Raw genomic sequence first — 20,611 nt, forward strand, 5'->3', positions numbered from 1 at the left:
CAAACACTCCGAGAGTTGTCATGATGGAAACTTTTTTGGTTTAAAGATTACAAGAACACATTAATAAAAGAATGTGCAGGTGCACAGTGCATAAATCATTTATAATGAACACTGAAATATTTCATAAACAAATTTCATGTTGAAAAGATATTCTTAATATCATTATTGTTTTTTTTTGTTGTTTTTTTTATGTTTGAGCTCATATATCTCCATAGTAATAACAGTCTGAGTAATTCTAAGTCTTAAACTGTAAACTCTCAAGTGTTGACTTTCTAAAAAAAATGTTTTATATATATATATATATATATGTGGTTATGTGTCTATTCAGAATGACTTATGAGCTTTAAACTTTTTTTTATTTGGGGTAGTCATAAGCCATGTTTCCATCCACTTGTCAATCGAATTATCTGAAGTTCGGTAAAAAACCTCATGCGAATAAAGCTGGTGAAAGTGTGTTTCCATCAAACGGCTTTAAAGCGGATAAAAACCTGTGCGTAATGACGTCACATGCTGTTTTGCGATCAAATTGGTATATCGAATTGATTTGAGACATGTTAAGGTGTTTCCATTCATTTTCTCACCGAATTGCACAACATTCAAGCCAACATTTGCGAACAAAGTTTTACTAGGCAAAATGGATCGCACCATAATAACGTTTCCATCCGCATTTATCGCATAAGCCGTATATCGATCAAGATAAAATCCGATGAGACCGATCGTATTTCATTTGAGTCGATATTCATGAAATTCAATCGAATGTTACTGTTTCCATAAGGCATTTTTCATTCGATATCACTTAATGCGGATAAAAACGTGTGGATGGAAACATAGCTATTGATGCCCTACTTGCCAAAATGGGGTGTGTGGGGAAAGGGGTTTTGATACACACTTCAACTAACAGAATCTCACAAAAATCTTTTATTATCTTTTATTTGCATTGTGGCATTATTTTCATGACCATCAGTCAGCTATTGCATAATGTAGTTCAATTGGAGTCATCAGATTAATCAGAATGATCATGAAAACCGTGTCACAATGCTAATGGGCCTAAAATATGACTCATATTTTTGTGATTTTGTGAGATTTACTCAACAAACACAAGCTCATAGTGGACATTTTAAATTACACCTACAGTCAGTTCACCCTGAAAGAAGTAATTAAAATGGTGCAATCGACAGAGAGAAAATAAAAAGTGCTGGTTTATGCAGCATTTGTTTGTGCAGTGGCATGAATTTAGAGAATAAAACAGAACAAACTGTAATTGTGCCAACTGTCCAGTGGGACAGATACAACCACCAGCAATGCAAGAGGCAGACAACTGTAAAAGAAACACTTGAAATAATAACAAGGATTTGTTTTCAAAGAGAATGGAGCTAAATATATTGCGTATGGCAGCTATTATCAAGAGTGATGGTAGGAACGTTCAAACAGCGTGACACTTCTGGGTCGTTATTAATGTCCTCGCTCTTGCCGCATTCCATTTTCTTTTCGTTCCATTTGTTTTCTGAGTTGAAAAAAAAGGGGGGTGTCTAGCTCTTGTTTTTGTCCTGGAAATGCATTGGCCTTCTTGTCCCGGGAGGCGAAAAATCCAGACAGACATGCTTTGTGTCTCGTGTAAATGTCCCTCCTCCCTTTCTCCTTTCACAGGTGGATGGAGCTCCAAAATCGGCAACGCTGTCAGTCGTGGCTCTGAGCGGCAGATACTCTCATGTTCCCGGGCCAATGCCTCGAGTCTCTGCTCTCTGCCGGCCTGTCCACATGTAGCAGCCCGAGTCTACAGCTATACTCCGAAGTAAAGCTGCCAGTGGAGCCTTCATGAGCATCTCCAGCCTTTCTACGCTTCTCAGATAGAGGTACACTTCAAATCACACAGCAGGGAGGAGTTCAAGGAATAATGCAGCCACAATTCTGTCATCATTTACTCACAAGCCTGCAAAAATATGATTTTCTTTCTTCCTTTGAACACAAGAGAAGATGTTACGCACTGCTCTTTTATGAAGAGTGAACACAGAATGTCAAGCACCATAAAGCAAAATAAAGGTATCTTTAAAGCAGTTCTTTTGACTTGTGCACTAAATAGTCTTCTGAAGCCAAGCAAACTGAAATTTAGATGTGTAGTTATTTATAGAAAGTCTATAGGCTCATGTTTTGAATATATACAGAAGTGTGAATTAGATTTGAGAGCTGCAGCGGAGATTACCAGTGTGAATAATTTACATTTAGGACTTTTCCTCAAACAAAGCTTTCAAATGGTTTCAAAAGACATGAAATATAGTTCATTGTAGGGATAACTTTTATGGTGCCTTAGTCAATGTATGGAAAATATCAACTTGGATATTCTTCTAAATATTGCCTTATGTGATCTGTGGAGGAAAGAAACTCATGTGGGTTTGGAATGAGATTACTTTATTTTCATATTTGGGTGAACTGCCCCTTTAACATTTTACTAGATATGGAATTTCACACCTAAAATGAAAAAGCAGTAGAGATGTTGATGTTGGCAGCTGTCATGCCGTAACTTGATGAGACTCTGAGAGAGGAATCTTTATCAGCATTCTTTGAGACATTTAGGTTTTATCCAGGCAAACAGCAATTTTTTTTTTTTTTTTTTTTGTGACATATTTGACTCAAATGTTGTTTATAGTATGAACAGCAAAAACATTGGGTGAGTATTTAAAATTATTTATTCAGCAGTAATGCAAATATTTCAACAATAATGAAAATTTATCATTTAATCTGTAGGCCTATCTTTTTTTTATTATTCATTAATTAACCCTGGAAAAAAAAGTATCACGGTTTCCACAAAAATATAAAGTATCACCATTTTCAACATTGATAATAATGTTTCTTGAGCAGCAAAACTGCATTTTAGAATGATTTCTGAAGGATCATGTGACACTGAAGACTGGAGGGATGATGCTGAAAATTCAGCTTTTGAAATCACAGGAATAAATTACATTTAAAAATATATTAAAATAGAAAACATTTATCTTTTAGAGTTTAGAAAATAACGGCATGTATGGTTTGGAATCAGATTCTTGTATTTTTCAGCCTGGACTTTCAGCTCGGATTTCAAGTAGTTCTTTATATGCCCTATGTCATATAAGCGTCATACATTACAAAATGCAGCAGCCATTACAAACCATGTACTGTAACGGATATTGACTACACTGTCTGAACAAACCAATCTGATTTCATTACTTGTGAAATGACAGTGCAGACAGTCAGTTCTAAAGATTAGAAAACAAATCAGAACTATATCTACCTGAATGTTTTTCTCCTCATTTATTACTTCATATCCAAAAATGACAGATCTGTGATTCAAAACACATCCATGTCAAGCACTGCTTTCTATTGACTAATCATCTGGATATGATGTGTTTACATAATCAAGTTGTAAGGCACACCAAGCTCTCCACAAATGATTCAATTTAGCTTTTATGCGGCGTATGATGTTGTTTTTGAGTGGCAATATAATGGACAAAAAGACAAAGATGCGCTGTTAGAGTTTACTTTTTCATTAAAATAGGAATATGGAAGTTAATAAAAAAAATATTCTCCTCAGCTCATATTCTTATACTTAATGGTTTCCATCGTTTATATTTGCATGTCACAGAACAGGCATGTATTATATTCAACTCAAACTGCTAGCTAATTTTCATATTTCTGTTATTTAATATCGTCCCACAGCTGTTTCTAGCTGTTTTTTTGCCTCAGTCATTAGTTATAACTCATACTTGGTGGCATAGAGATTAATATTTTTACTGTCATAGTTGTAGAAGAAAAATAAATACAGTTGCTTGCTCCCTAGTAGCATTCGTGAAAAAAAGCTGCATCCAGCACGACAAAGTCACAGCTAAGGTCAGAGGTCAACTAAAGGGAAAAAAAATGAAATACAGAAGAAGTAAGTATGTTCCTTCTGGAAAACAGGCCTGCCACGGTCTGGCGCATACCATACCTGGCCTAATTCAATGTGAAGGGTTCTTTAAAGCTCCAGAAACATGATGCTTTCAGAGCTGACTGGTGAGGCCCTCTTGGTAATAGCCTCAGTCCAGAGCATTTCAGTGGCAGCTGACTCTAAATGTCGCATCAATAGTCCGAAACATCATTTTTCTTTGGGTATAATATGACCGAAATGCCACAGACACAAGTGAACCCGATGCAGGTGCTCTGAATGCATTGAGTGAATGAAGTCAGCTAAATGGTGCTGTCAATGTACCGTACATACATAGAGCAGTTGATTGTGTCTGCAAGTCCTTAAATTGTTTTAGGGCAGAAATATAGACGCAATTTATGATGTTTTGTGAGTAATGGTGCTGTATTTTTTGGTGCAGTGCCCAGCATTGTTTTGTGCATTCATTCCTTAAGGGGAGACACGGCAGGCAAAAACATCGTTTTCTTTTCACTGGTCAATTTTGAGATTTTGGGCTATTTGTCTTCAATAACATGTCTTCTTTCAGACTCGTGGTGAAAAAAAGTCCAAAATACACATTTAAGTCCTTATTTTACTACACTTTGTCAATTTGCGTCTGTAGATTTCTCCTAAATTCAACAAAAGTTGGCGTTCTAAATCAACATGCTGCTCCTCGATCGCTGTCTGCACCCAGTCATCAAGTATACCATTGGAAAGCTCTCTCTCTGCTGTACAATGTTGTCGGATCCAAATATGGTCATTTCCTATTTTATCAAAAACCAATCATGAAAGTACAATGGGGCATTTAACTCTAAACGCGAAATCTCATTGGCTGATGTCAATTCTTTAAAGGCCGTTTTCTCAAAATGTTTTTTTTTTTCTCATACTCAGAGAAAATTTCTCAGAGCCAGATATCTCCACTTCAGCAGCACTTACATACACCAAACTTTACAGTTGTATTCCTATATATTCTTAAGGTTTTTACAGAGGGGTTTGTTCATATATCATTCAGATTCTGATTTATACAACATTTTATACCTAAAAACGGGGCGAAAATAAATTTTTTATGGCTGTTGACAGTTTTTTTCTGATTAATGGAGTGATAAAAAGAGGTATCCAAAATCCCCTCTGTAAAAACCTGTGACTCTAATATATCAACAAAATGAAACAAGAATTTTGAATCTGGCTTTATCCAATGTTCAGATTTCTCTTCTGGAAATATATGCAAATTGGCGCATATTTAATGAGATAATACCTCATTTGCATATTTAAACAAATATTCTAAAAACTTGTAATACAAAAGATATTTGTCTTAATGTCAGTAATCAACTGGGGAAGATTCATGCTGATATATGGGGAGTCTCCCCTTAAGGGGTGGAATACATAACTGTTACAATCCAAGTGTGTTTAGTTTAGGCTGTGAAACTATTGCATAAAAAAAAATATATATGTTTTCAATATTATATAATATTATATATTATTACAAATGAATTACAATATTATTGTGTGTTTAAAAAAAAAAAACAATCAGCCCAGTACTTAGTTGGATTTGTTAGAAGTTTTATTTGTTTTTTGTTTTGTTTTGTTTTGTTTTTGCGGCTCGAGACGCTAAAGACACAACACAAGCGGTTTGGAGAATAGATGTTTTTTTTGTTTTTTTTTTGCTTATTATTGCTTAGTTTTGATTTGCTTTGATTTGCTTTGCTGCTCGAGACGCTAAAGACCCAACACAAGCGGTTTGGAGAATTGTTTTGTTTTGTCCCTCTGCCCAAGCCACTAAAGACCCTGCATAGGACAAGCGTTTTGGAGAATGGATGTTTTTTTTTTTTTTTTTTTTTTTTTTGTTCCTCGGCCCAAGACACTAAAGACCCTACATAGGACAAACGGTTCGAAGAATGAATGTTTTGTTTTTTTATTCTGTTCTGTTTGTTTTTGTCTTCCTCAAAAAGACACTGAAGACCCTTACATAGGACAAGCGGTCTTGTTTTGTTTTGTTTTGTTTTGTTTTGTTTTGTTTTGTTCCTCGGCCCAAGACACTAAAGACCCTACATAGGACAAACGGTTTGGAGAATGAATGTTTTGTTTTGTTTTGTTTTGTTTTGTTTTGTTCCTCTGCCCAAGACACTAAAGACCCTACATAGGACAAACGGTTTGGAGAATGAATGTTTTGTTTTATTTTGTTCTGTTTGTTTTTGTCTTCCTCAAAAAGACACTGAAGACCCTTACATAGGACAAGCGGTTTTGTTTTGTTTTGTTTTGTTTTTGTTTTGTTTTGTTTTGTTTTGTTTTGTTTTGATTTGTTTTGTTTTGTTCCTCGGCCCAAGACACTAAAGACCCTACATAGGACAAACGGTTTGGAGAATGAATGTTTTGTTTTGTTTTGTTTTGTTTTGTTTTGTTTTGTTTTGTTTTGTTTTGTTTCTCTGCCCAAGACACTAAAGACCCTACATAGGACAAACGGTTTGGAGAATGAATGTTTTGTTTTATTTTGTTCTGTTTGTTTTTGTCTTCCTCAAAAAGACACTGAAGACCCTTACGTAGGACAAGCGGTTTAGAGAATGGATGTTTTTTTTTGTTTTTGTTATACACACATATACAGTAGGAGTGTAAAACATGGCGAGTTAGGGCAGCAACAGCTGATATAACTAACTTATCACACTGTGGGCAATGAATGAATAGCAGTAGGGGTCTGAAAGGTTGTCTATGCTAACCAGCGGTAATGTGTCAAGACCACATCTGTCTGGCTGACCTCATTCAGCGGTAGAGCTTCACATGCTCGCCCAGACACTACGGAATAGAGTAGACAATGACAGTATCAGGAGAGGATGGGCGGCAGAGCGTTTCAGGGTCATTTGGGCTGTAGAGCAGGGAGCTGGCTGATAGTATGTTCACTGACTGAGAGAGGTTATCTCAGAACCGAGCAGGAATCAAACCCAGTCGCTTCTCTGCCAAGATTATTTTCCTGAGGGTATCCAGGCGGCGCTGCGCTAATTAAAGCAAACATCAGCAGAACGCCCAGCAGAATTTAGTCATTCAAGGGCACAGAGTTTTTTTTATGCGCTGGTTACATTTTCCTTATGTTGAATCTCACCATGAAACTAACACATCATGAAGAGTTAGACAAACCGAGAGGACAACGGCTGAACGCTGAGTGTGTTTGTAGGGCAGGATTAAGCATCTTATGATGGATTATTGACTTGAAAAATACATCTTGAGTTCAAGACCTAGAAAAATAAATCACACAAACTGGGTCAGATTAAATTATCTCAGCATTTTTGATGAAGCCGTTGAGTTGATATAATTATCAGTCGGTATAGAGGCTTGTTGTTTGAGCGCACTTATATAAGCGATCAATCATAACAATGATGCGCTTCATGCAGTGATTTTCTCACTGTGCGAAACCTCTTGAACTCATTTGACAGTGATTTCAAAATGGAGTTTGAATAGACAATATGTTTTGATTCAGATGCATTAGTATAAATCACTCTGGCTAGAATACATCCATTCAAGCAGTCTGTTATCTGTCCAACAAAAACCTCATATCAGTTTAATAAGAGTACTTTTGAAAGGCATTAATGGACTAAATGGACTGGTGTTCATTCCAGGGCATTGTACACCCTTTTTTAGGCAATTTATGTGGCAGTCCACTTGGTCCACTTTGCCAGATAATACTTTTATTAGAAAATTATTACTATTGTTGTTGTTGATGCTGCTGCTGTATTTGTCCACTTTAAACATCCAAGGTCACATGATGTGTCCGTGTTATGTATTTATTTATTTTTTAAATAGAGTTGAATAATTGTAGTACTTGTAAGACACACTATATTCACATCTGTAGATATTGCTGCATGTCCCTTCTGGTGATGTAATGCCCTGCTTACATGGCTGTAAACATCAGTGATTTGGTTTTTGTTTAGGGAAAGATTACTGCGTTGTAAGAGGGACCGTTTGGGGTTTAAATCAGCGTGTTCTCTGGAGTGTTGAATTACTGTCTCAAGAGCTGATAAGATCTTATTTGTGTGTTTGTGTGTGCAATGAAGTTTGACCTTCATGTTTAATGGCTGAGAAAATGCCATGACTGTAACAGTTTAGTTTCCATTGCTAGCACTATACATCATCATGCCCATATGATCATGTTCGTACTGCATTAATATACTTTATTACATTAACATAATGTCTAATCACAAGCTGTTCCACAAAATAAGTACTTATATTGGATATACTGTGTGCAAAAATGTGGGACCTTGCTTTATTTCACTGTTTCATGTATTATGTATCAGGTTTATTTAACAATGATGGATGTGCAGATCACATGGTTACAGCATATTGAAAAGGATGGAATTGTATAATCTCCACAAAGAAGTGATTTGGAGGACAGAATAAGATATGACAGCTGCAAACTTCCTTTCTATTTTGCTGAGTTTTGTTTGGCGCTCATGATGTCAAATTGTGAATCTTGTGTTCAGTGGCAGTTTTAGGTTTGTTTCTAGTCTAAATAGGCCTCTGTCTTTATTTTGCTATTCAGAATAGTGAGCTGAGGGAACAAGTTAGACATCAATGACAGAAAAATGAGGGCACATGAAATGTGCAGTAAACAGGATGTGTAATATCCCTCCAAAACAACTAAAATAACCATATTACTGGCAGGCCGAGTCCCATTGCATTACAAGTTGCATTTGCAAGTTTGTCTTCAAAAAGTTCTTTAGAATTGTTGCAAGGCAATGGGGAAGGAATTTGCATGAATTTTACATATTTAAAAGCTATAATTATAAAAAAAAATATTTGCCAAGTTAACATATTGGAATATATGTTTAGGGCCTGGGGATGTTTAGGATTGGCAATCGATGAATGCAGCTGCTAATAAACCTACAGTACAACATATTGCACAGTCACAGCTTTCTACAGGGACGGCCATAGTGCCTCAATAAAAGCTTAGTACATTCGCATTTGAGTCATTTAGAATTGAAGTGGTTAGATTTAATAATTAGATTCAAGTAGACAGTAGCTTTAGAGATTTACAGACAGTGTTTTAAAAGGGCAAATCAATCCGATATGCAAGAGAAATATTAAATCCGAAATTGATAATTATATCGAACATCAGTTGGACATTTGAACATAGATATTGCTTTCTAAGCAAAAGTGGCCCAATTTTTTTAATGTATTTTTCCTCAAATGTGACTCAGGTCTGTGAGTCTAGACAACCAACCTATCTGCATGTGTTTCTTTTCCTAATGATGTAGGCGTACCCGTGTATCTGATGAGGCTTTCAAAAAAAATATGTTGAGTCGCAGTGCAGAACTCCTCTGTCTTACAAGAAAAACTCAGCGACGGAGGAGACTGGTATATATTGTGATGTTCCATGCTGTAGTCATGGCCAAAATCTTTGGACATACTGTACCGTTTGAATACCGTATGAATAATTCCGGCAATTCCGTCACATGTTTTGACTTGATTGTTGTGTGTCGCGTTAAGAGTGACGCAAAAGACAACTGTTCAGACTTACAAAAATCCACCTGGATAAAATCTGGATATGCAAAAAAAATCAGATTTTTACTGGCAGATTGAACAAAGCCTAAATTAGATAAAAGTCGGATTGTTTTCCAATGCAGTCATATTGGGATTTATGCGACTTTTATGTCACTCTAGATTGCTGAACACAATAGGGGATTTTCACACTGATATGTAGTACTTCCGCATTCAGTGATCTTTGTGCACTGCCACTTCCGTTGAATCACCGATCACTCTGGCGAACTGATGACGGACTACATTAAGTTTATTTATACGGCATCCCTGGTAAATTAGTCTGATTCACTAAAGTGCCGGCTACAAACAAACGTGCTACCTTGTTTTATTTTAAAGTTTGGACCTTAATCCCGGCGAACCGCTTTAATCCACTTCTTCCTTATACTCAATTGAGAACTTAAGTAGGGTTAGCGTTGTTGGTTAGATTTACAAAGTGGAACAGAGCAGTGACATCTAGCCTTCGTTTCAGCCATTGTTGAACTGCGTCGGAAGTGGACATGCACAAAGTTGACAAATCCCGCCCATGAAACCCGGAAGCGTGATAATCCCCTATTCACCCTTCGCAGGGAGTTTGATTGACAGATGATCTGACCAATCATAATCCGCCATTTTGTCTGACAAAGCAGTCAGGAGAGTTAGTAGATTAACGTCGGTGGATTTGAACTCAAAAAACGGTGTGTACTGACGTCATTTCCACGGTTGAAATAACATTCCTTTCTTATGTACATTAATTTTTATTTGATGCTATAAATTAACCTGAAGGAATTGATGATCGATTCACAAGCAGCTTTAACTGAGGCGCTACAGTGATCTGTCTCGACACATTAAATTGACACAAAAAGGTATTTATTGCTTAACCCTTTGACACGTACGATCACACCGGTGTGATCAGTCTTGGCTGGTCCCTGGAGCGTACGATCACACCGGTGTGATTAGAACGGTCAGTGCATCACGTGACCAACTGCTAAATTCAAACGTGCTTTCGCGCGTTGGCTGGCGCTGAGCCAGAGACAGACGCACTCAGTGCTGTCATATATCACAACTATTGAGTATTTTAAACCACATAATATTTATTTTAGGTTTCAGACATTTAAATACACATAAGTACTAGCAAAACAGTGATTTTGAATTAGTAAAATAGACACTGATGTCTATGGAAACGGCAACAATAATCATTTCCATTATAATAAGGAAAAACGTTTTATTCATATCAGATACACATTGTGTAAGTAGCTTTACATTTTACCCTATTCTTCTCCTAGTTCACCGGCCACTTTCATGTATTTCGTGAGAAACAACAGATCCGATTCTCTGAACTGTGAAACAAACTAACATGGCGCCGCCCATCGCGCATACAGCTCAACTAACGCGATCGTTATAAAGATGTTTAAACAACAAAACACATCCACTTGCACATATTTGACAATCGGAATATCAGTGTTTCATGTTATAGCTAATACATGTGTGAATATTTTGAATAGAAAAGGAAAAAAGACATAAAAGCAGATCATCACTCATTCAGCTCTGTGTTGTGATTGCGCTGTGTCACGTGACAAGAAATGACGCGTCACCATGGAAACATTAAAGTGACATGTTCTAAATAACGGTCGCCTTGAAAAACTCACGCTGGGGGGTCAGTTAGAATATTTTAAACTTACGTGTGAAAGGGTTAAATTTCTTTCAAAAATGACCAAATCTGAAAGTTTAGTCTTTGTTTCATATCAAAATTAAGCTGCTCTGTCCTGTCTGTCAGCGCATTGTCATTGTCCTCTTTGCTCCGCGATGTATTTTTCACTGTGTGAGAACATGATGTGTGATGTGAGAGCATAGCAACAGTAACTAAAGGGGCCGGGTCTTTGCAAACGGGTCTTTACAAACGCTGACGGGAGTCACTACAAAGACTTTAAATACCGGTAGTTCTTTGGTCACTCAGACAGCCTTGACGGTAGTCAGTGGAGGAACAGTGAGGTCTAAGTATCACAATGACATCTCTATACAATCAAAAATAGAAAACAATATTTCTAAAAAAAAAAATTGGACAAAAAAGATGCACGTTGATTATGACAACAACAAACTCTACGATACAGGGTAAACAGATCTGAGCTTAGTCATGGTTATACAATTCTTCAAACAAAATATTAACACAAAATATTCATTTATTCATTTTATTTATTTTATTGACCTACTCAAAAAATAACATCGCAATTTTAGCTTTCGCCACTAGAGGCGCAGTATCCCCCCCGGCAGCCCCCTGAACTCCCGAAATGATCAAACCCAGACAGTTACAGAATCTTACAGTCACTGTGGAAAGCAACAAGAATATCTCTAAATGGAAAACACATGGAAAGCTATCATCAAAAGGCAGCGTATATCTTTAAATAATTTTTCTTATCACATCAAAGAAAGTGGCCTAGAGGGACAGCTGCATGTAGGGATGCTGAATAGAAGCCTGTCTCAAAGAGTATTCCACTGTTTTCCTTTCTCCTTGAAACCGTTCTTTTGAAGAGCTGCCCAGTTCTGCAGGAGCCCTGCGCAAAGGTCACGGCCAATTATGTGTTTCAGTATGTGTTGTTTGTGTTTTCTCTTCCTGCAGCACTTTGTGTATTAAAGAGCTCTTTAAGAATGCCCTCTGTAATTCACATTGGGTCATCAAACCAAACTGCCACTTTTCCTTTTTTCCTCTTTTGACCCAGCTTTACATTTCTATGGCTGTGTGTGTTTTGACATCTCTGAATTAATGGAGTTTCATTCAGAAAACTGCCATTATCCGTATATTTGACTAATTAAATGGCCAACCTTTTTATATAGGCTATCTGGCATGTTAATCAAGGACTTTTTCTTTGATTTTTATGAATTGGTTAGACTGCAAAGATGGACATAAATACAGACTGAAACTTTTGAAAAAGATATTTGCAATTATCTACAAATGACTGTTTATGCATTTACCTTACGTGTAAAACATTTTACCAGTTACTGATGGGTGAAAAATTAAAATTTTAACCAAGCAATCTATTGGTGCTCTTAGCATAATTTTGCTAATCAGAATCCCAACAGGAAGTAAAGATTCTTCAATTTAAAAATAGTTTAAGTTTTGCCTCCTACTGCCAATTCATTTTGCACTGTTTATGTGCACCTGGTTCCATTCTCATTTATTCCGTGTCCTACAGTGTGACCTTTACCAAACACAATGTAGAGATAGAGATTTTCAGCATTAATATGAATAAAGTAGGCTAAAGCTGTTCTTATGTATGTGGACATTAGCATATGATAGTATAAGTGTTGGCAACAACATGTCAGAATAGTTTAGTGTGACTCTTGAACCTTGGCCCTCTCACCCCCTTCCCTCGTCGTGAAAAAGTAAACTCAGCATAAAAGTATCCTAGCTTACCACGTCCTCTTCTATAGAACTGCATTAGTTACTTTTGACTATATGCAAGCAGTCAGCGAAGTGAGTTTGAGGGTTATCACCAAAATAAAAGTAAATGTAATAAAATGCAAATCCTCATTACAAATAATTGCTTCGTCACACAATCGGTGTGTGCATTTTAGCTGAATATGGTGACAACATGGCCAGGTTGCAAAATGTATGACACACAAAACAAAATTTGATTTAGCCCTCAGACCAAAACAAATTAACGACAGACACTTCTGCATCATAGACAGTGAACAGCGTGGCATTTTGGAACCAATGTTGATAATTAATAATATCATTAGACAGCAGGTGATTAAATGTATGTAACAGACGATAATAAACTTATGGTTTATTTGGGAAAAAATGAACTATTATGCAGAACTACAGCAAATGTGCATAATGATTGCAGAGTTGGTAAATTTACAGATTGACCGGTAATTCTGCAAAATTACTTTTCTCAAATGAAGCTTAACATAAATAAAACAGTGAAATGCTTTCAAAAGCTCTGGCTTCCTGCACCAAATTAAGCTCTGGTGTAGGTCTTCCTTTGCAGATTAAATCCAGCTTTTCTTTAAAAGTTAATCTTGAAAATGGCGTGGATAATAAATTAGCAACAATGTCCTCCTAACCAGGGCCGGCTCTAACCCTTTGGTTGCCCTAGGCGAAATTGAGTTTTGCACCCCCCCCCCCCCCCCCCAAAAAAAAATAATGAGTATTTTTTAAACTAAACAAAAATGCTCTTATAGTCAACAATACTTCAACAATAAATTGTTCATACAAATGCTACAAAGAACATTCAAGGGTATTTATAGTTGCATTGTACAAATATATTTTATCTGACCATAACTTGTAGTAGATAAATTAAAACTGCACCTCTAGGCCTACTATTATTACTAATCTATTAGGCTGCTATGTTAAGGGGGTTTCGGGGGTATCTCCCCCGTAATGCTACGTTCACACCGGATGCGAATAGCGCGTCAGGCGCGAGTGATTTCAATGTTAAGTCAATGCAAAGACGCGTTACGCGCGTAAAAAATTCCTGCGGCGCGAATGAGGCGTAGAGCGCGGTGCGGTAGACGCGAATACGCCTCATTCGCGCGTCAAGTTCGCGCGAATGGCGCGAATTGAGCGTCTGGCGCGTTACGCGCGAATGGTGCATTTTGTGCATTCACGCGTTTGACGCGAATTCGCGTCTGCCGCCCGAGTTGAAAAATTTGAACTTCTGCGTCAATTCGCGCCGCGTTAACCAATCAGGAGCCTAGCTGCATGCTGCTGTCACGTGGTGAAGTATCTGGATGCTTCAATAAATTATTTTGTAATATGACGGTGGTTCTAATGTAGTTCTAATGCACAACAAAGCAAATATTTTATCACATAAAACTTGATTTCAATATAGGCCTATGAGACATATTCATTTTGTATTGAATGCTATTTATTCCATATCTAGATTAGGCCTATATGAAAGATTATTATAATGTAAAGACAACCAACATTCGTGTCTGGACAGTGATGTGTGTGCGAGAGAAAAAAATCACAGGACAGATTAATCACTTTTGGAGGCTGGCTCCATTTATCATCAAAACAAAAATAAATGACAGATTAGGTGGATGAGGGCGAGGGTGATCCTCGCTCCGATGCGGGACAACAGGTCATCAAGCTGGGCGTGGGACAGGCGGAAGTACCGCTGACAGCGGCCGTCATCCAGGCGCAGCTCCTGGAGCGAGCAAATGGTGAAACTCGCCACACTGGGTTCGCCTTTGAAGGGTCTGGTGGACACAAATACGGCGACGATGACCCCTACGCCGCCGTTCTGCTCTCGTATTCAGAATATATGCTATTCAGAGCAAATACAGAGCGTTGACTCTCTCGATGAATGCTCGATCAACATAAAAAAGATGGCCGCCAACGGGTTTCGATTCAGACGCGCGTAAATTTCGCTTCAAAGTTTTGTTTTTTACGCGCGTCAATTTCGCTCTTGACGCGCGAATGGATTCAAAGTGGTCAAGCGTATAACTAGACGCGGTAGGCGCGAATTTGACGCGCTATTCGCGTCCGGTGTGAACGTAGCATAAGAATTTTTTTGTGCATTTTAATGTTAAATTCATCAATCTGGTGCACTTTGATGAGAGTTCAAAACTAAAAGCTCCAACCCATATTCAGTGTGCAAATTGAACAAAGAAAAATTCAAACCTCTTTTTATTACAGTGTCTGTCTACATTACACTACAACAATAATATATATAATATTAATCCCATGATGACAGTAATAGCCATAGGCTATTGTAAAACAAATGCACTGAAAAATAAAGGAAACTTTCATAAGTAGCCTTATTGTACAAATTTCTATACTTGAAAGTAAGTTATATATTTGGAAGTAACCCAGCGCCGTCAATTAAGTAAAACAAAACGAATGGGCCACCGATGTACGAGTTGTATGGGCCGTTAAGACAAAAATAGAAACATAGAAAAATAAAAGTATGAGATGTGTCGGCCCAAAAAGCACGTCGGCCCCGCGGGAATCTCCCGGTAGTCCCGATGGCCAGAACATTTGACACCTTAATGGCTGAGATGAGAACACTTACCTCTATACTGGGCTTTCTTTTTATCTTGTTGCTTTCTCCGTTTTCGCCCCTGTGCACCAGAGGGTTTAGACCGCTTCATTTTCGATCAGCGCACGCAGCAGCCGAGCACTTGCCTAACGTAACCATAGAACGTAACGTAACGCAACTAACCCCTACCCCCCCTTTAGGAAATGATCGACAATAATCATCCATTCAATCTAAAAATCAGGTTGACAAGTAAATAAATGTATGGCTGAGGGGCGCCTTTTAGGATGATCATGTTTAATAAACATGTTTTTGTTTCGCTTGTCATTCTAATTCTGTGATTAAGGGGAAGTAGGCCAAGGGCGACACTAGAGGGCGCCCGCGCCCCCAACACATTTGTCGCCCTAGGCAACCGCCTAGTTCGCCTATAGCAATCGCCGGCCCTGCTCCTAACTAATACTGCCGTGCAAAGGCAAAAGACCGTAACTTCGTTTTTGTCGAAAATGAGTTATTGATATTTTTGGCACATTCAAGACCTCCTTTATCATGTGGATAAGTATCTTGAGTCAATTCCGTTGTTTTTTTCGAGAAAATAATGGTTTGTCTTAACCGTAACTTCCAAAAGCCCATGAGAAACCAAGGCAGAACACCGTAACTGTTGTTACGGCTCTTTGGCTTAGTTTTGGAACGCTCATATCGAGTTACGGCACTCTGTCTTTGTTTAGCCGCGCGTCAATATGAAGTTACGGTGCTGGCGTTCTATCAAATAATGCTACCTATCAGATTATACGGTGTTCTGCCTTTGTTTTAGGCTACTCTCCATTAAAATTAAAATTACGATGTAGCCTGTGTACTTTGTACAGCTACCATCCGTCCCTGTAACTTCTGATATCATCAGAGCTTTGTCCTGCACTAATGCGGTCAGAACATTTAGTATGCTCTTAACCCGCTCCATCGACAAACGTGCGATATCGATCGCGAAGGATATATGCAGAGTTGACAGAAAAATGTTACACATACCGAAGCAGGTGAATACAACAAAGAACTAAAGCCCCGCATCACCCAGTTCGGGTACCGGACCTAGTTGAAACAATCATGTATCTAGCTGGCAGAGTGCCAAAACTTCGCCGGCGCCTTCAGCTCCGCCTTGAACACGGTCGAGCCGACGCGGGACTAATATCACAGACACAGAGTGATAATAATGAAGCAACAAGGTTATATTGTCGCATACAGCAGAATGAAGCAAGAAGTGCTGGTGCATACAACATCAGAACAGCTGTTAAAAGCATGCATACAAAACACAGCGTCCGGAATAAATCCGCGGGACGAGCGAAGTGCACGCACAATATTAGGGCAGACAGCTGAAACCAACGCATACTGAAAAGACGCAGAACACAGAAGGTTGTGCTATAAATGCATTAGTCGTCTAAGTAGTCCAGAACGCGCTCCCTACTGAGTCCTTAAGGGGTAAAGCACTGCATTATAGGCTACTTTTCGTGAACGGATCGTGACACCTTCGAACACGAATCTCGGTAAACGCCTGTGAAAGTATTCGTCTTTCAGATCCACCGCTATAAACCAGTCTCCGGGTCGAATGTGCGCGAGGATCTGTTTTATCGTGATCATTACATTATATTATAACGCGTGTTTAGCAAGTCTTATGCCACTCGGTACCACTTGAAGATACTCTTTAGTCTTTACCGCTATGGAGGTATTTTGTAATGTCTAATGTATTAATAGGGCCACCAGAATGCAACCAAAGCACAATAACTAGAAGGCTAGGTAATTGTAAATTATACAAAATAAATGCCATGATCACTAGATTTTATACAGGTGTTACTATAATGATTTTTTTAATGGTGATCAGCAACCAAATATTGATAATGTGGAAGTTACTGGCTTTTGCCTTGGCATGACTTCTCACTTTTTGTTGACAATACAAAGGCAGAGTACAGTAACTTTAAAATAGTGGTCAAAAGTCAAGTTTGAGCTAAAAATTTTGTTATGTAGATAATTTTCATTACTTAAACATCTAATTGCCAGATTTTCAGTGTCCTACCTATAATTAATTTGGCGGGACAACTAAAAATCTTTAAAGTCATTTTTCTCAGTTCCACACTCTAGCGAGTTAAGGTCTTTTGCCTTTGTAGGGCAGAATACTGCTTGCGGTTTACATAGCGAATAGCACTATTTCATCAGCGGGTTGTTTTTATTCCGATCATGTCCCTCACAGCGGGCATAACTTGTCATAAACTTGGAGAAAACAAGACCCACCCATTTAGAGGGCTGATAATGATTGGTACATTTTCCTGTCATTTGAAATTTGTCTCTCATTGACTTGCTATGGCTTGGCCCTCTGTAATTCGACAGCTGGACCACCAATCACAGAGCCGAAAGCGTTATGTCCTAATATGGAGAAAATGGGCATCTACACAACACAACGCAAACTGAATAGGCAGAAGGGGTTTTTTTTTCCTCAAAAGGATTTACTGTAGATTTATTGTCAAAGTTTAAAAAAAATATTTTTACACATTGTTTAGCCCTGACTGTTCCCCTCTGATGTATATAGTACTATAGTACTAAAATAAAGTACACACAGTAGCCCTACATGCAGATTTATGTATATATATATATATATATATATATATATATATATATATATATATATATATATATGTGTGTGTGTGTGTGTGTGTGTGTGTGTGTGTGTGCACTACACAGTGCATATAAATATGTGTAGTTGAAAATGAGTCATCAATGAGAACAGACTATACATAGTGATTTTAAATTATTTTTTTAAAATTTAAATACACCTTGAGATCTGTGAAATGAATTCTATCGAGTACCACAAACGAAACAAATTATTCTATAAAGGATCTGTGGATTTTGTAGACCACCTAAAGAACTGTTTTGATAATTTGAAACAAGTCTGGAAGTTACTCCAGTGCCAAGGATATTCAGGGCATCGTCTCCCTCTGAGACTTAACACAGAACAAACAATTAACAACCCATCCTGCATGAGTCTGTGAGCACAACGTCTCCATATTCTTCAATGAGAAGACTTCCAAACTGTGAATATATGAATCCACTGCTTTTCATTTGGAAACTCGAGCCATGTTAAATGGACCAGGGAACATCTGCAGTCAAATGAGGCCTTCAGTAACTAGGAGGATTGTGATGGATTCAAAGGCCATGGAAACAGTGGAAATGGCTAACTGCTGTTATTTGAATGCGTTATGTATTCGAAGCATCTGTTTTGGCTTAGAAAAAAAACCTGCCTGTTTCTGCAGGTTGTCATTGTGTTGATATAATTCAGATCAGTGTTCAATACTGAGAACCAAACCACAGGCCCACTGTTAAGATAAAATGCCTGATAATGGGATGTGATTAATGCACTCTCTGTTTTGGATTGTCATAGCAACATGAACTAATGGGCATAATTTTACCCGAGATGAATGAGTGCTGGAGACAGATATCAGTGTAAAAAGCTCAGGTCTGTGTCTCTGCTGGTCTCAGAGTTGTATTTTTATATTTTTACTCAGTTTTGCAAGCTAATTTGGTGTACCCCAAAGGGGGCTCCGTCTTTGATGACACCCAACTGGGCCTCCATTGTGTCAAATTAAATCCTTTGAGAATTTTTAATTGAAAAGCTCTATACAGTAGCCTTCGTTCAGTTCATAATTCGCCGCACACTGTGAGTGACAGACAAGTATGACATCCGCCCTGCGGGTCACGTCTCAAGTCCCGAGGCAGCATATGATTACTGTGATTGCTTGATTCTAGAGCTCTCCACTGGATGACACTGATTGAAGCACAAAGGAGTTTGAGTCACATGATGATACATGCATTGTAGCAAAGTATACCACTAATATGCAGCCGCTTTGAATGGACGGACAAAAACAAAACAAGCTAAAAATAATGGTGCATCTGATCAGAGTTCTGAGAGTCTGTCAGGCTATTTTTCTCCATTCCTTCCAGGAAAAGGAAGTTCATATCGATTCACCACACTTTTACCTCACAGGGCCCATGGGCACTCTGGTAGAAAGAAACATGGACTTGGTAATCCATCTCCATTGCATCAGAGCTCTCTGGGCTAGGAATTCTGTCAGTCGCAGAGGCACGGAACGGTAGAAAGACTCCGGAAATCACTTACCGCCTCTCACTTACATCAGAGTAAAGTGGAGAAGTGTCACTCTCTCCTTCTACTTCAGGTAGTTTTATCCACCATTCGTTCTTTAAATCTAAGCTGCTTACAGATGGAGACATTTAAGAAGAAGTACTGGCTACTGTTCTGAAGGGTATTTCGGTTTGTATCTGAATTGCCATGAACTAATATTTTACTAATTCCGAGTGGAAATTCCGAAATACTGTGTATGGTGTGGCTTGTGTGTGAAATATCATTACAATTTAAAGAACTATTTATTTTGACTGTTTATTTTAACTGTTCTTTTTTGACATATTTAAAAAAAAAAAATCTATTCCTGCAATTACAAAGTATAATTTTTCAGTAGCTATTACTCCAGTCTTCAGTCTCACATGATCCTTCAGAAATCATTCCAATATGTTGATTTTGGTGCTCAATAAACATTTGTTAATTATAAATGTAGAAAACATGCTGAAAACTTTTCTTTTTTTCTTTTTTTGTGGAGATTGTGCTATATTTGTTAAAGATTTTTCAGTGAATAGAGGGTTCAAGTTCAAAAGATTAATTTCAAGAATTATTTGAAATATAAATCTTTTGTAACTTTATAAATGTGTCATTTCGCCCCCAAATGTCATGCAGGTGTTGGAAACAAAGATGAAAACAAAAGAGCTTGATCTATTTGCAAGCAGTTTCTCTTTGTAATCAAAATAAACCCAGGGACACACTTCTTAGGCTAACAGGAAACAAAACTCGCGAAAAAAAAAAAAAAAAAAAAAAAAAACACTTACATAATGAGGAGATCAGACCAAGACAAGTACACAGACACACTGGACATGTGTTCAAAATTGGGTTCGGAAAATAGATGGATGATTCAGCTGTGAGCGCAATCTTCTGGCAAGATGCAGGAATTCATTCAGCACAACCCTCATAGTGCATTATGGGTAGTATCTAGCCTTTGAGTATACATCAGTCGTACACTCGTTATTTTGGTGCATTATGGGATTGAATGAGTGTACTTGATAACGTCCACTATGGTTTCGGACACCCCTACAAATGGTTATCCCCTCTAATAGT

The 20,611-nt window shown here is 37.9% G+C and overlaps 1 protein-coding gene across 2 annotated transcripts in view; it reads left to right on the plus strand.

The window, feature by feature from the left end:
- The window catches only part of zgc:172282 (leucine-rich repeat and fibronectin type III domain-containing protein 1-like protein), a 128,683-nt gene that overhangs the window by 50,944 nt on the left and 57,128 nt on the right, over positions 1-20,611 (plus strand). For both annotated transcript variants that reach the window (XR_008808151.1, XM_056262457.1), the window contains exon 2: positions 1,648-1,853. The gene's annotated coding sequence lies outside the window, so the exon portion shown is untranslated. The remainder of the gene's footprint in view (positions 1-1,647; positions 1,854-20,611) is intronic.

This window comes from Rhinichthys klamathensis, unplaced genomic scaffold, assembly GCF_029890125.1.
Source record: "Rhinichthys klamathensis goyatoka isolate OS25496 unplaced genomic scaffold, OSU_Roscu_1.1 h1tg000192l_1, whole genome shotgun sequence".
Lineage (NCBI taxonomy): Eukaryota > Metazoa > Chordata > Actinopteri > Cypriniformes > Leuciscidae > Rhinichthys > Rhinichthys klamathensis.